Source organism: Bos mutus, chromosome 15 (assembly GCF_027580195.1).
Source record: "Bos mutus isolate GX-2022 chromosome 15, NWIPB_WYAK_1.1, whole genome shotgun sequence".
Classification (NCBI taxonomy): domain Eukaryota; kingdom Metazoa; phylum Chordata; class Mammalia; order Artiodactyla; family Bovidae; genus Bos; species Bos mutus.
In genome coordinates this window covers 25,809,711-25,821,465 of record NC_091631.1, presented here as the reverse complement: position 1 = coordinate 25,821,465, position 11,755 = coordinate 25,809,711, and the positions used below count along the sequence as shown (strand labels likewise).

The 11,755-nt window shown below is 39.2% G+C and overlaps 1 pseudogene; it reads right to left on the bottom strand.

Moving 5' to 3' along the window:
* Positions 1 to 3,658: 3,658 nt before the first annotated feature.
* LOC138990990 (bcl-2-like protein 1) lies at positions 3,659 to 11,387 on the bottom strand (annotated as a pseudogene).
* Positions 11,388 to 11,755: the final 368 nt, after the last annotated feature.

Here is an 11,755-nt window from a genome sequence, read left to right as displayed (position 1 = left end):
ATTGCTCCCCCCATGACTGTTGCATAGTGGTAGGATGAATCAAGGCCAAGATTTTAGCCTGTTGTCAGGCCAAGGCTTGGGTCTGCCTCTCTATCCTCCTAGCCTTTCAGGCTTCCTTTTGCTCCCTTTTGATTTCCTCCTCCCGGTCTCTATTCAAAAATACCCTATTTGCCTCCTCCACCAAATCAGAGTTTGAGGTCTCTGGTCCTTTTCCTAGTTTTTGCAATTTTCTCCTTATGTCTGGGAGTGCCTGGGTTATGAAGGAATAGGCCAACAGAACTCTTCCTTCCATACTTTTTAGATCTGACTGGATAAAGTTTTTAAAGACCTCTGTGAGTCTTCCCAAAAAAAGCTGGATTTTCATTTTCCCCCTGTATAGCTTCTTTTATCTTACTATAATTAATGACCTTCTGGACACCCCAGGTCCTTCCCTGTAGTAGGCAAGTAGTGAAGTGTCTTAAGAATTCCTTTCCTGTCCTTGTATTGGGATCCAAATTTGGCTCTGCAGAGGGGACTGCCTCTTCTGCAGGGGGCCAGATTGACCTCAACCCCCTGTCTCATCAGACACTTTTCTAGCCTGATTTAGGATTCTAGCTTTTTTCTCATTATTACAACACCGGGTGAGGATGACCATTATATCCTTCCAGGTGAGAGAGAAGTTAAGGCTAAGATGCTCAAATTCACCTTAAACCTTTGGGGATTGTCACAATATGAACCCAATTGTTTCCTACATTGGGTAATGTCTTGCATAGAAAAGTGAACATGAACATGCATAGTTCTCCCCTCCCCATCTCGTACCTCTCTTAGGGGGCAGGTTTTGTCTGAGGGTGACCTTTCCTTCTGTAGAGGACAAAGCTTACTTCCTGATCATAATTCCATGGGGGAAGCTACATATGGAGGTGGAGCTGAGGCAATTCTAAGTGACTTTCCTTTAGGTTCTGTGACTTCTGGGCTTGTCTGAACTTCCTTTCCCCATGTCCTCTCTGCCCAAGTTGAGGGGGTCAAGAGAAGGTCAAGGGGATCTTCTCCTTCGGACCTTGCCAAAAGGACTTTGTAAGAGCATTTATCAGGGTCTTCAAGCTTACATTTTCTCCTGAGAATTCTGGTAGAGGGCCATAAAGGCCGGGACATGGGGAACCTCCTTGTGTTTATTCTCATGTTTGCAATACAGACTGAGCTGCAAAATGGTGTTGAATCCAAGTGACCCCGAATGGTGCCATTTTTCCTCTCCTCCCAGGGAGTAATAGGCCAGTATTGAGTACAGTATTTGATAAGTTTTTTCCTTTTTAGTCCTTCCAGTTGGTATCTCTTCCAGTGGGTCAAAAGACAACCCAGCGGGGTGTCTAAAGGGAAACTAAGCTTATTTCCCATTTTGACGGTGGTATAGTTTATATCCCATTCCCAGAGGACCAGTACTGGAGTCAGTTCAGTTCAGTGGCTCAGTCATGTCTGACTCTTTGTGATCCCCTGAACCGCAGCACGCCAGGCCTCCCTGCCCATCACCAACTCCTGGAGTTTACCCAAACTAATGTCCATTGAGTCAGTGATGCCATCCAGCCATCTCATCCTCTGTCATCCCCTTCTCATCCTGCCCTCACTCTTTCCCAGCATCAGGGTCTTTTCTAATGAGTCAGCTCTTCGCATCAGGTGGCCAAAGTATTGGAGCTTCAGCTTCAACATCAGTCCTTCTAATGAAAACCCAGGACTGATCTCCTGTAGGATGAACTGGTTGGATCTCCTTGCAGTCCAAGGGACTCTCAACAGTCTTCTCCAAAATTACAGTTCAAAAGCATCAATTCTTCTGCAATCAGCTTTCTTTCTAGTCCAACTCTCACATCCATACATGACTACTGGAAAAAACATAGCCTTGACTAGACAGACCTTTGTTGACAAAATAATGTCTCTGCTTTTGAATATGCTATCTAGGTTGGTCATAACTCTCCTTCCAAGGAGTAAGCGTCTTTTAATTTCATAGCTGCAGCCACCATCTGCAGTGATTTTGGAGCCCAGAAAAATAAAGTCAGCCACTGTTTCCACTGTTTCCCCATCTATTTCCCATGAAGTGACGGGACCAGATGCCATGATCTTTGTTTCCTGAATGTTGAGCTTTAAGCCAGCTTTTTTACTCTCCTCTTTCACTTTCATCAAGAGGCTCTTCAGTTCTTCTTCACTTTCTGCCATAAGGGTGGTGTCATCTGCATCTCTGAGGTTATTGATATTTCTCCCAGCAATCTTGATTCCAGCTTGTGCTTCCTCCAGCCCAGCGTGTCTCATGATGTACTCTGCATATAAGTTAAATAAACAGGGTGACAATATACAGCCTTGACATACTCCTTTTCCTATTTGGAACCAGTCTGTTGTTCCATGTCCAGTTCTAACTGTTGCTTCCTGACCTGCATACAGATTTCTCAAGAGGCAGATCAAGTAGTCTGGTATTCCCATCTCTTTCAGAATTTTCCACAGTTTATTGTGATCCACACAGACAAAGGCTTTGACGTAGTCAGTAAAGTAGAAATAGATGTTTTTCTTGAACTCTCTTGCTTTTTCCATGATCCAGCAGATGTTGGCAATTTGATCTCTGGTTTCTCTGCCTTTTCTAAATCCAACTTGAACATCTAGAAGTTCATGGTTCACATATTGCTGAAGCCTGGCTTGGAGAATTTTGAGCATTACTTTACCAGCGTGTGAGATGAGTGCAATTGTGCAGTAATTTGAGCATTCTTTGGCATTGCCTTTCTTTGGGATTGGAATGAAAACTGACCTTTTCCAGTCCTGTGGCCACTGCTGAGTTTTCAAAATTTGCTGGCATATGTAGTGCAGCACTTTCACAGCATCATCTTTCAGGATTTGAAATAGCTCAACTGGAATTCCACTTATCTAGGCCTTGAGCAAATACAGAAGGATGGTAGCCTTCCCACTGCACTTCTCCACAGGGTGGTTTCAGGGTGTATTTGTCAGAGTGAAATATTTTATACATTTGAGACTTTACTCTTCTTTGTTGGATGTAATCATAGGATTTGTGTTTAAATATTTACACAAAAAAGCATTTTTTCATACCAGTTTTGCTAGACTGGCAACAGCCTGCTGCAAAGTGCCAAAGACTTTGGAGAAAATTACATGATTTTGTTTTCATTATAGAGGAAATTCCATTACCTACTATAAAATTCAAAAATTCTACTTGCATTCAGCTTCTGAGTTGACTTCTAGAGAGGAGATCATTTTAGCATTTTTTTCCTCATGCCATATAAAATGTGTCATGTAGTAATTGTCAAGGAACTAATAAACTATCATGGTCATGTACACTTTTTTTAAAAGGAGATCAAAATCCTTTCCACAGTTAGTACTTGTTTCTTTTGGCTCTTTTAGGGCTAAATTGGTTAATATCAATTGATAAGTGAATCATTTTAAGGAATAGCTACTAGGTTGGTGCAAACGTAATTGCAGTTTCGGACCACGATAAATGTTAAATCATTGTAACTAGCTTCAAACACATCTTTATTACTCAAAATGGGAACCATTACAATCAACACATTTTTGCCGATGAGAAATATGTTTGCTTATTCCTGTAGCATAAAAATCCATGGTTCAGGATTTGACAAACTCTCGGGAAGCATTTTCTGCCTCTTGCTGGTTGTAGGAACATTTCCCTGCAAAAAGTTATTGAGATGCTTGAATAAGTGGTAGTCAGTTGGTGAGAGATCAAGTGTTCTGGTCTTCTTGACAGACCAGAACCTGGGGACAGGAGTTGACGAAGGCAAAGAAAAGAAGGACGCGGGGGACCCAAGTCTCTAGTGGAACAAGGGTGTTCTATTCATGGCAGTGTGTGCTTATATATTGTAATACAAGGAAGCTTTAGGCAAAAAATAAATTAAGTAAAAAACACCAAAACCAGATGCATAACAATAGTAACCAAGGGAATAACAGTAGTCATAGGACCAAACAAGAGTAACTAGGGGAATAACAGTCGTCACAGGGCCAGAAGAGAAGTAGTTTTACAGAAAAGTAAAAGATTACTGAAAGGAATCCATGTATGCGTTCTGCCTCATGACCTCAGTCCTGAGAACTGCGTGCAGCTCTGCTCATTCCTGTTTTCCAGGAACTGATAAGGATCAGAGGGCCTTTGAGAAACAGAAAACAGCATATAGGATTCCTTAAAATTAAACGTTCCCTGAAAAATCTCCCTTTTTTATTATTTTTGTGAAAAAGGCCCTGACCAATTGAGTTTATTTAGTGTGAACAATTTATGTTGAAAGGCATCGATATATAACAAATATAATTACCAGGACAATTACCAATGTTACAGCATCAGACCCAATACTATGAGCAATACTTTGGAACCATCTTTGAGGGTCTAGCCTAGATAATTGATCAGCTAAGCTATTCAGCTAAAGTTTCCAAATTATTGGAAGAGGGCAGACTTTTAGAGAAGCTTTCAAAGATTTTCTTTTGCAATAATTGTACAATTAGGGAAGCATTATCATGTATGTCTTGTAAGTGAAATTTAATTTGTTCTCAATTGTAAGCACTATAGTTGAACCGAACAGGAGTGATACAAAATTGTGTAGAATGCCAATCACATTTTAGTATTACTTGTTTTTGTAAATCTATTAAATAATCTCTGACTCATTGGATGGCTGTTTTTAGTTCCTGTATTTTATCTTGAATTTCCTCATCTGAGCCTGAGTGGCCCATATAATATGAGCATCTTTGGTCCAATTTTGAATAAAGTTTTGTGTTTGAATTTAGGTTTGTAAAACAATGCCTGCGACAGCGGCAGTAGTGCAAATGGCTATTAATCCCAAAATGCCAAGAATTAACCATCCAATGAATCATTTAGATTGCCGGAGTGATTTAGTGAGTAGCCAAGAGGCAAGTCCTGCCGTGGGACCCTCTTTCCAGGGATTCATTTTTCAAAGAAACAGAGGAATTAAGACAAGTACACATTTTGTAATCTATACAAGTCACAAAACGTAGAGTCTTATTAAACTGTAAGTTCTCTATAGCTATAACAAAAGGAAGAGGAACACAAGCTTGTATAAAATATGAGTGATTATAATGAGGGGAATAGTTACTGTGAGTGAAAAGCGAGCCCAGCAGAGCTATACCAGCCAAAGTCATGCCCGTCAGGGACCAGTGGTTGGAACGGTCCTGGCCCTTTTAGCTCTTGGTTGCTGTATTGTTTTCATAGAGTTTCACAAAAGAGTCCCAGCCGCCATTCTCCTGGATCCAAGGCTCTAGGTGGTCATTTAGGTAAGTGGCCATCCAAGTTGGGATTTGACTCACCAATATTTGCATCTAATTGTCTATGCTTTCTATGCAGAGTGTCCCACCGAAGGAAAAAAAGGCCATGTGACCCCAGTTTACCCCGCCCAGAAGAGTTCATACATTACCTGTTCAAAGCTCTGATATGCTGTCCCTGTGGTGATGTGGAGCTGGGACGTCAGGTCGCTGAATGTCTGTTGGTACCTCAGTTCAAACTGGTTGTCTGTCTCCCTCAGGGTTTGCTTTACTGTTGTCATGGGGATCACTTTCTGGGCGTCCAAGCTTCTGCTGTGGCCAGTGGCTCCATTCACTGCAGGGCTATCTGCCAGGTGCCAAGGTGGGTTGTCATTGATGGCATTTGGGGTTGGTTTCCATATCTGATCTTGTCCCTTCTGAGGAGGCCTCAGTTCTGTTCTCTTCCACATCATTAAATTGACTGCAGCTGTATCCTTTCTGGGAAAGCTTGTAAGAGAGAAAGTCAACCACCAGCTCTCGGTTGCTCTGAGACATTTTTATAAGAAGGATGGGTTCTATCAGTTTATTGTCTAAAATACCTGTAGTAAAAAGGGGGTTATGTATATAGGTCCAATAAGTATGATAATTAATTCAGCTTGAGTGGGGTGGGTGGGGGGTGAAGCAAGCAAAACAAGCATAGCAAGAAAAATATTTTCTGGATTCCAAGGCATTCCCTGTTGAGAAACCAGATTTTTAGCTTGATTAGTAAGGGTTTTCGTTTATCCTTAGGTAAGGAGATCAAAGGTCAATGACGGTGAAGGCAGTGTTTTTTGGAGATTTTTAGAGTTGCCATGGCTTGTATTGGGATTTTTTTCTTCCCAGGAATTTGGCTGTTTTTTCTCTGTTTTGAACATCCGATGCTCTCCTGAGGTGGATCTTTCGAAGAGGAAGCCAACTGATTTCATTGGATCTATCTGGAGAAATACAAGCATACCCCTTTCCCTGTAAGATTAATTTCCTAGATTTCCAATGTTTAGTTAGCCCGTCTTGATACTAAATGGGCAGAGGAAGAGAAGTGTCTTTCAGTTCTTAGAAATGTTTTTCTGCTTATGTCAAGATAACTCCTTGTGGTAAGTTTTTAAAAATTTAAAACAAATAAAGCTGTATTAACCATAGTTATAGGATTAAAGAATATCTTGCGTTTGGAATCTAGTAAAGTCTGCTCTGGATAGAGAAAAGAGAATTGTTCCTGTGTATTCCTCCTTTTTAAATTTTTTTATTTGTAGTTTCAGTGTGTGAAATGGGGGAAGTGTGGTCCCTAATAATAGATTGTAATTCAAGAAAAAGTTGTTGAATAATAGATTGATTAGAATTTATGGTAGAAGTTTTTATATTTTTTAATACAAAAACTGACTATGAGGAGTCAGAAATTATATTGATAGGGTAAGGATGTAGGTGAATAACCTGAATAAGAGCATATAATTCATTTTGTTGAACAGAATGAAATTTAGTATAAAAGACTTTATATTCTTGAGAGAACAAAATGAGGCTTTGGTGTTTTTAGTCCCGTCTATATAGAAAACATCAGCTTGAGGTATCGGTTGTGATGTAACAATGTGAGAGATAATAAATTCAGTATTTTTGAAGAAATTTTAAAGTTTATTAGAGGGATAATGAAATGAAATTTCTCTAAAATAGTCTGAGAAGTCTATTTGGAAATCGGTAGAAGTTTGTAATGCATTTTCAAATTGAGCTTTATTAATAGGCAATATAATTTGGTGAGGATCAGAGCCAATTAAAGTCTTAGTTTTTTTATTGATAATTATTAGAGCGATCAAATCAAGATAGGGCAGAAGTGACTTTGTCTCTTTAAAATGGGTATATATCCATTTTATTGGGTGTTCTTGTTGGGCAAGAAGTCTTATGGGAGAATGGAGAGAGGGGAGTATAAACAACTCTAAAGGCAATCAAGTCTAATATGAGTAAGAAATTGTTTTTGTATAATTCATTTTGTATTAAACAGAGTTTTTGTGTGTGTGTGTGTCTCTTGTGAAAATGAATGAGGACTATTTAAATCAGGCTCTCCTTTTAAAGTATTAAATAGATTAGTCAGTTGATAATTTGCAATACCTGCTGCTGCTTCTAAGTCGCATCAGTCGTGTCCGACTCTGTGCGACCCCATAGACGGCAGCCCACCAGGCTCCTCCGTCCCTGGGATTCTCCAGGCAAGAACACTGGAGTGGGTTGTCATTGCCTTCTCCAATGCATGAAAGTGAAAAGTGAAAGTGAAGTCGCTCAGTCGTGTCCGACTCCTAGAGACCCCATGGACTGCAGCCTACCAGGTTCCTCTGTCTGTGGGATTTTCCATGCAAGAGTACTGGAGTGGGTTGCCATTGCCTTCTCTTAGCAATACCTAAAGAGGGTCTAATCCAGTTTATATTGTCTAAAAGTTTTTGAAAATCATTCAAGGTTGATAATTTATCAACATGAATCTGTGTTAGTTGGGGAGTAATATGTTGTCTATTAACAATAGATCTTAAGTAATGGTAAGGTCTAGAGGTTTGAATCTTTTCAGGGGCAATGATTAATCTAGAGTCTTTTAAGCATTGTTGAGCTATGTCAAACATTTGTTGAATTTTTATTTTTATTTTTTTTAAAATTTTATTTTATTTTTAAACTTTAAATAATTGTATTAGTTTTGCCAAATATCAAAATGAATCCACCACAGATATACATGTGTTCCCCATCCTGAAAACAGATGGAGCCGAAGACAATATATGATCTATATAATGAATAACAAGAAAGTCAAGAAATTGTTTTCTCACAGGTTCAAAGGCTTTGGCTACATAATATTGACACATGGTGAGAGAATTTATCATTTTTTGAGGCAATACAGCCTATTTATATCATTTATGAGGCCCAATATGATTAGGAAAAGGAAGAGAGAAGGCCAATCTTTCTCGGTCTAGAGGGTGTAAAGGTATAGTAAAAAAGCAGTCTTATAAATCTATAATAATAATATGTCAGTTTTGATGAATAATGGTAGGTGATGGAATTTTTAGTTGCAATGTACCCATAGGTTTTATAGATGTATTAACTTTTCGAAGGTTTGTTAAAAGATGCCAGTTGTCAGATTTTTTTTTTTTTTACAAAAATGGGAGAATTTCAAGAACAAGATTCTTTAATATGTTTTAATTTCAAATATGTATTGATAAGTTTTTTAGTAGCCTCTAGTTTTTCTTTTGTAAGGGGCCATTGTTCTGTCCAAACAGGCTTGTCGCCTTTTCAAGTTATTTTAATAATTGCATTGTTTGTTAAGTGAGCAGTACAGTGGCCCCTAGGAAAGATGTGGAATACATATTTGAGTTTGTCATTGCATAAGTAAAGCTCCTTTTATTAAATTAAGAGGTGCATCTATCATGTAGGGTTGTAATGTTGTAGGCTGCCTTTTGGTCCCTCATATGGATATATTTGGACATTTTGATAAACCTCTTGTATTTTGGTTTGAGAAACTCCTGCAATTTGGCAAGAAATTTTCTGTATAGGCCAAGATTTGGGCCATAAATGTTTGGAAATAGTAGTAATATCAGATCTAGTATCAAGGAGACCACAAAATTTTTTGCCATTAATTTTGATATTTATACTTGGTTGGGTATATTCAGATATTATTGATGTCCATAAGGATTGTTTTTGATCTGAATTGTCAAATCCGTCTGTCTGTACATCATTAGAGGAGTTAATAGAAATGTAAGATAAAGGAATTAATTGAGCAATTTTGTTTCCCTTTTTGAATTGCCATAATATCTGAGATGACATCATAATTGGAATTTCTCTCTTATAATTTGAATCAATTACTCTAGGGTGAACAGTACTGGCCAAATAAAAGACTGAAGGTTTATGGGGGTAGGGGTCCAAAAAAGTCCGATAGGTGTTTTAGAAGGGAGTACTTAAGGAAAAAGGAGAAAATCATTTAGGGCTGGTATATCGATGGTAGCATTGCCAGATGTTGAGGGTTTGAGGGAAAAGATGGAGTTTGCCCCTGGTTTTTGTTGATGGGGACCTGGGGAGTCCCCAGCTTGGAGTTTCCCAAAATAGGCTTTCCTATAATATCATATTTAGATTGACAGTCTCTGGCCCAGTGTGTCCTCTTATGGCAATGAGGGCAAATTTTGGGAGATTTTTTAATAGTTTTAATTTTTTCTGTGTGCTTTTTAGCAGAATCCCTTTTACAATGAGTTTTATCCCCATATGTAAAACATCTTTCATATCCCTTTTTAAAGGTAGCAACCATTGTTTCAGTTAACATTTGTATTTTTTGAGTTTCTGATCCTAAATTGTGATAAGCCTTTAAATAATCAATAATAGTCTCAATCTCATGAATTGGAGCAGTAGCTCTTTAACATTTTTGGTTTGCATTTTTATAAGCAAGCAGTTTTTCTAGCTGCATTTTGGCCTCTTCTCTGATAACATTATAGGAAATATCAACTTTGAATCTAGCTAAAAAACCAGCATAGGCTTCATTAGGTCCTTGAAATATTTTTGTGTAGCTATCTTTAGGTTTCATTGACTTCTAGTTTTCCAGGGGGGTACACAAGGTTGGCGTTTACCCATATCCATATGTTGGGGTCAAAATCTGGACCATCTTTATTAGGGTCGGGTGGCTCAACTATTTGAAGTTTATATCTGGCGAGGTTTTGTTCGGCTAAAGGCAGGTGTGACATGGTGAAGGCTAGAAAGGACTCGTTTTTTATGTCCCAGTCTAGTAATCTAGAAAGCCTTCGTCATGAAGGGAATGAGTAGATAGTGTTTTCTCATAAATATGAGTATGTGTTAAAGGCTTATCATTGTCATTATGGGAAGTATTATTAGCTTTAGTGTCAAAAAGAGCCTCAGAAGAGTCATCGTTAGAGTCGTTTTGTCTTTGAGTTGAGAGGACTTTCGGTTTGGCGTCCATTGTAAGAGGAGGAGGAGCACTTGGGGCAGCTGGAGCAGGGCTGGTGGGATAATTTTGAAATATTTTATGTTGTTTTAATAGGGCCTTTTGTAAAGTTTTATCATCTGATTTATATTCATGTAACAAGTGTTCTGCCTGTTGTCGAATATCAGGGGGTGGGGGGGCTAGAATTTTCTTGAAATGGCAAAATCATGGCTTTAGTGAGGGCCCATAAGGGCCAGAAATCTATTGGAATATTTTTTCCCCGTCTTGTGGTTCATTTAACATTCTTTCTAACTTGGTTCCAAATCTTTAAATCAAAGTTGCTTTCATCAAGGAACCAGGGATTATGTTCAATTACCGTTTGGAGACAAGCCTCTAATCGCTGAAGTGAAACCAAAAGTCCTTGAACCTTAAATAAATGATGAAGCAAAGTAGAAAAGTGGTGGGGCTTTCCTGCCGTTTGTCCCATAACCCTGCACTTACCGACCTCAGTAGGTCCACAGTCACTCCGTCTGGTTGCCAAGGGCATACTCCAGGTCCCTGTTTGGGTGCCACTTGATATGGTCTTCTTGACAGACCAGAACCTGGGGACAGGAGTTGACGAAAAGAAGCCGAAGAAAAGAAGGGCGCGGGGGACCCAAGTCTCTAGTGGAACAAGGGTGCTGTACTCATGGCAGTGTGTGCTTATATATTGTAATACAAGGAAGCTTTAGGCAAAAAATAAAGTAATAATACACTGAAAACAGAAGCATAACAACAGTAACTAAGGGAATAACAATAGTCATGGGGCCATAACAACAGTAACTAGGGGATAACAATCCTCGCAGGGCCAGAAGACAACCCATGTATTGGAAATAGGAACATGACTAAGTAGTTTTACAGAAAAGTAAAAGATTACTGAAAGGAATCCATGTATGCGTTCTGCCTCTTGACCTCAGTCCTGAGAACTGCGTGCAGCTCTGCTCATTCCTGTTTCCCAGGAACTGATAAGGAACAGAGGGCCCTTGAGAAACAGAAAACAACATATAGGATTCCTTAAAATTAAATGTTCCTTGACACAAGTGAATATGGCAGATGAGGCACAACCTTGTGCCCAATTTGTTTAACTTTTGAAGCATTAGTTGTGCGATATGTGGTCAGGCATTGTCATGGAGAATTGGGCCCTTTCTGTTGACCAGTACCAGCTGCAGGCATTGCGGTTTTCAGTGCATCTTATTGATTTGCTGAGCATACTTCTCAGATGTAATGGTTTCATCGGGATTCAGAAAGCTGTAGTGGATCAGACCAGCAGGAGACCATCAAATAGTGACCATGACCTTTTTTGGTGCAAGTTTGGCTTTGGAAAGTGCTTCAGAGCTTCTTCTCGGTCCAACCGCTGAGCTGGTCATTACCAGCTGTCATGTAAAAGTCACTTTTTGTGACATGTCACAATCCAATGGAGAAACGATTTGTTGGGTAGAATAAGAGAAGACGCCACTTCAAAATAATGATTTCTTTGATGTGCGGTCGGCTCATGAGGCACCCAGCTCTTTCAACTTTCCAATTTGCTTCAAATGCCAACCAACCATAGAATGGTTAACACTGAGTTCTTGGGCAACTTCT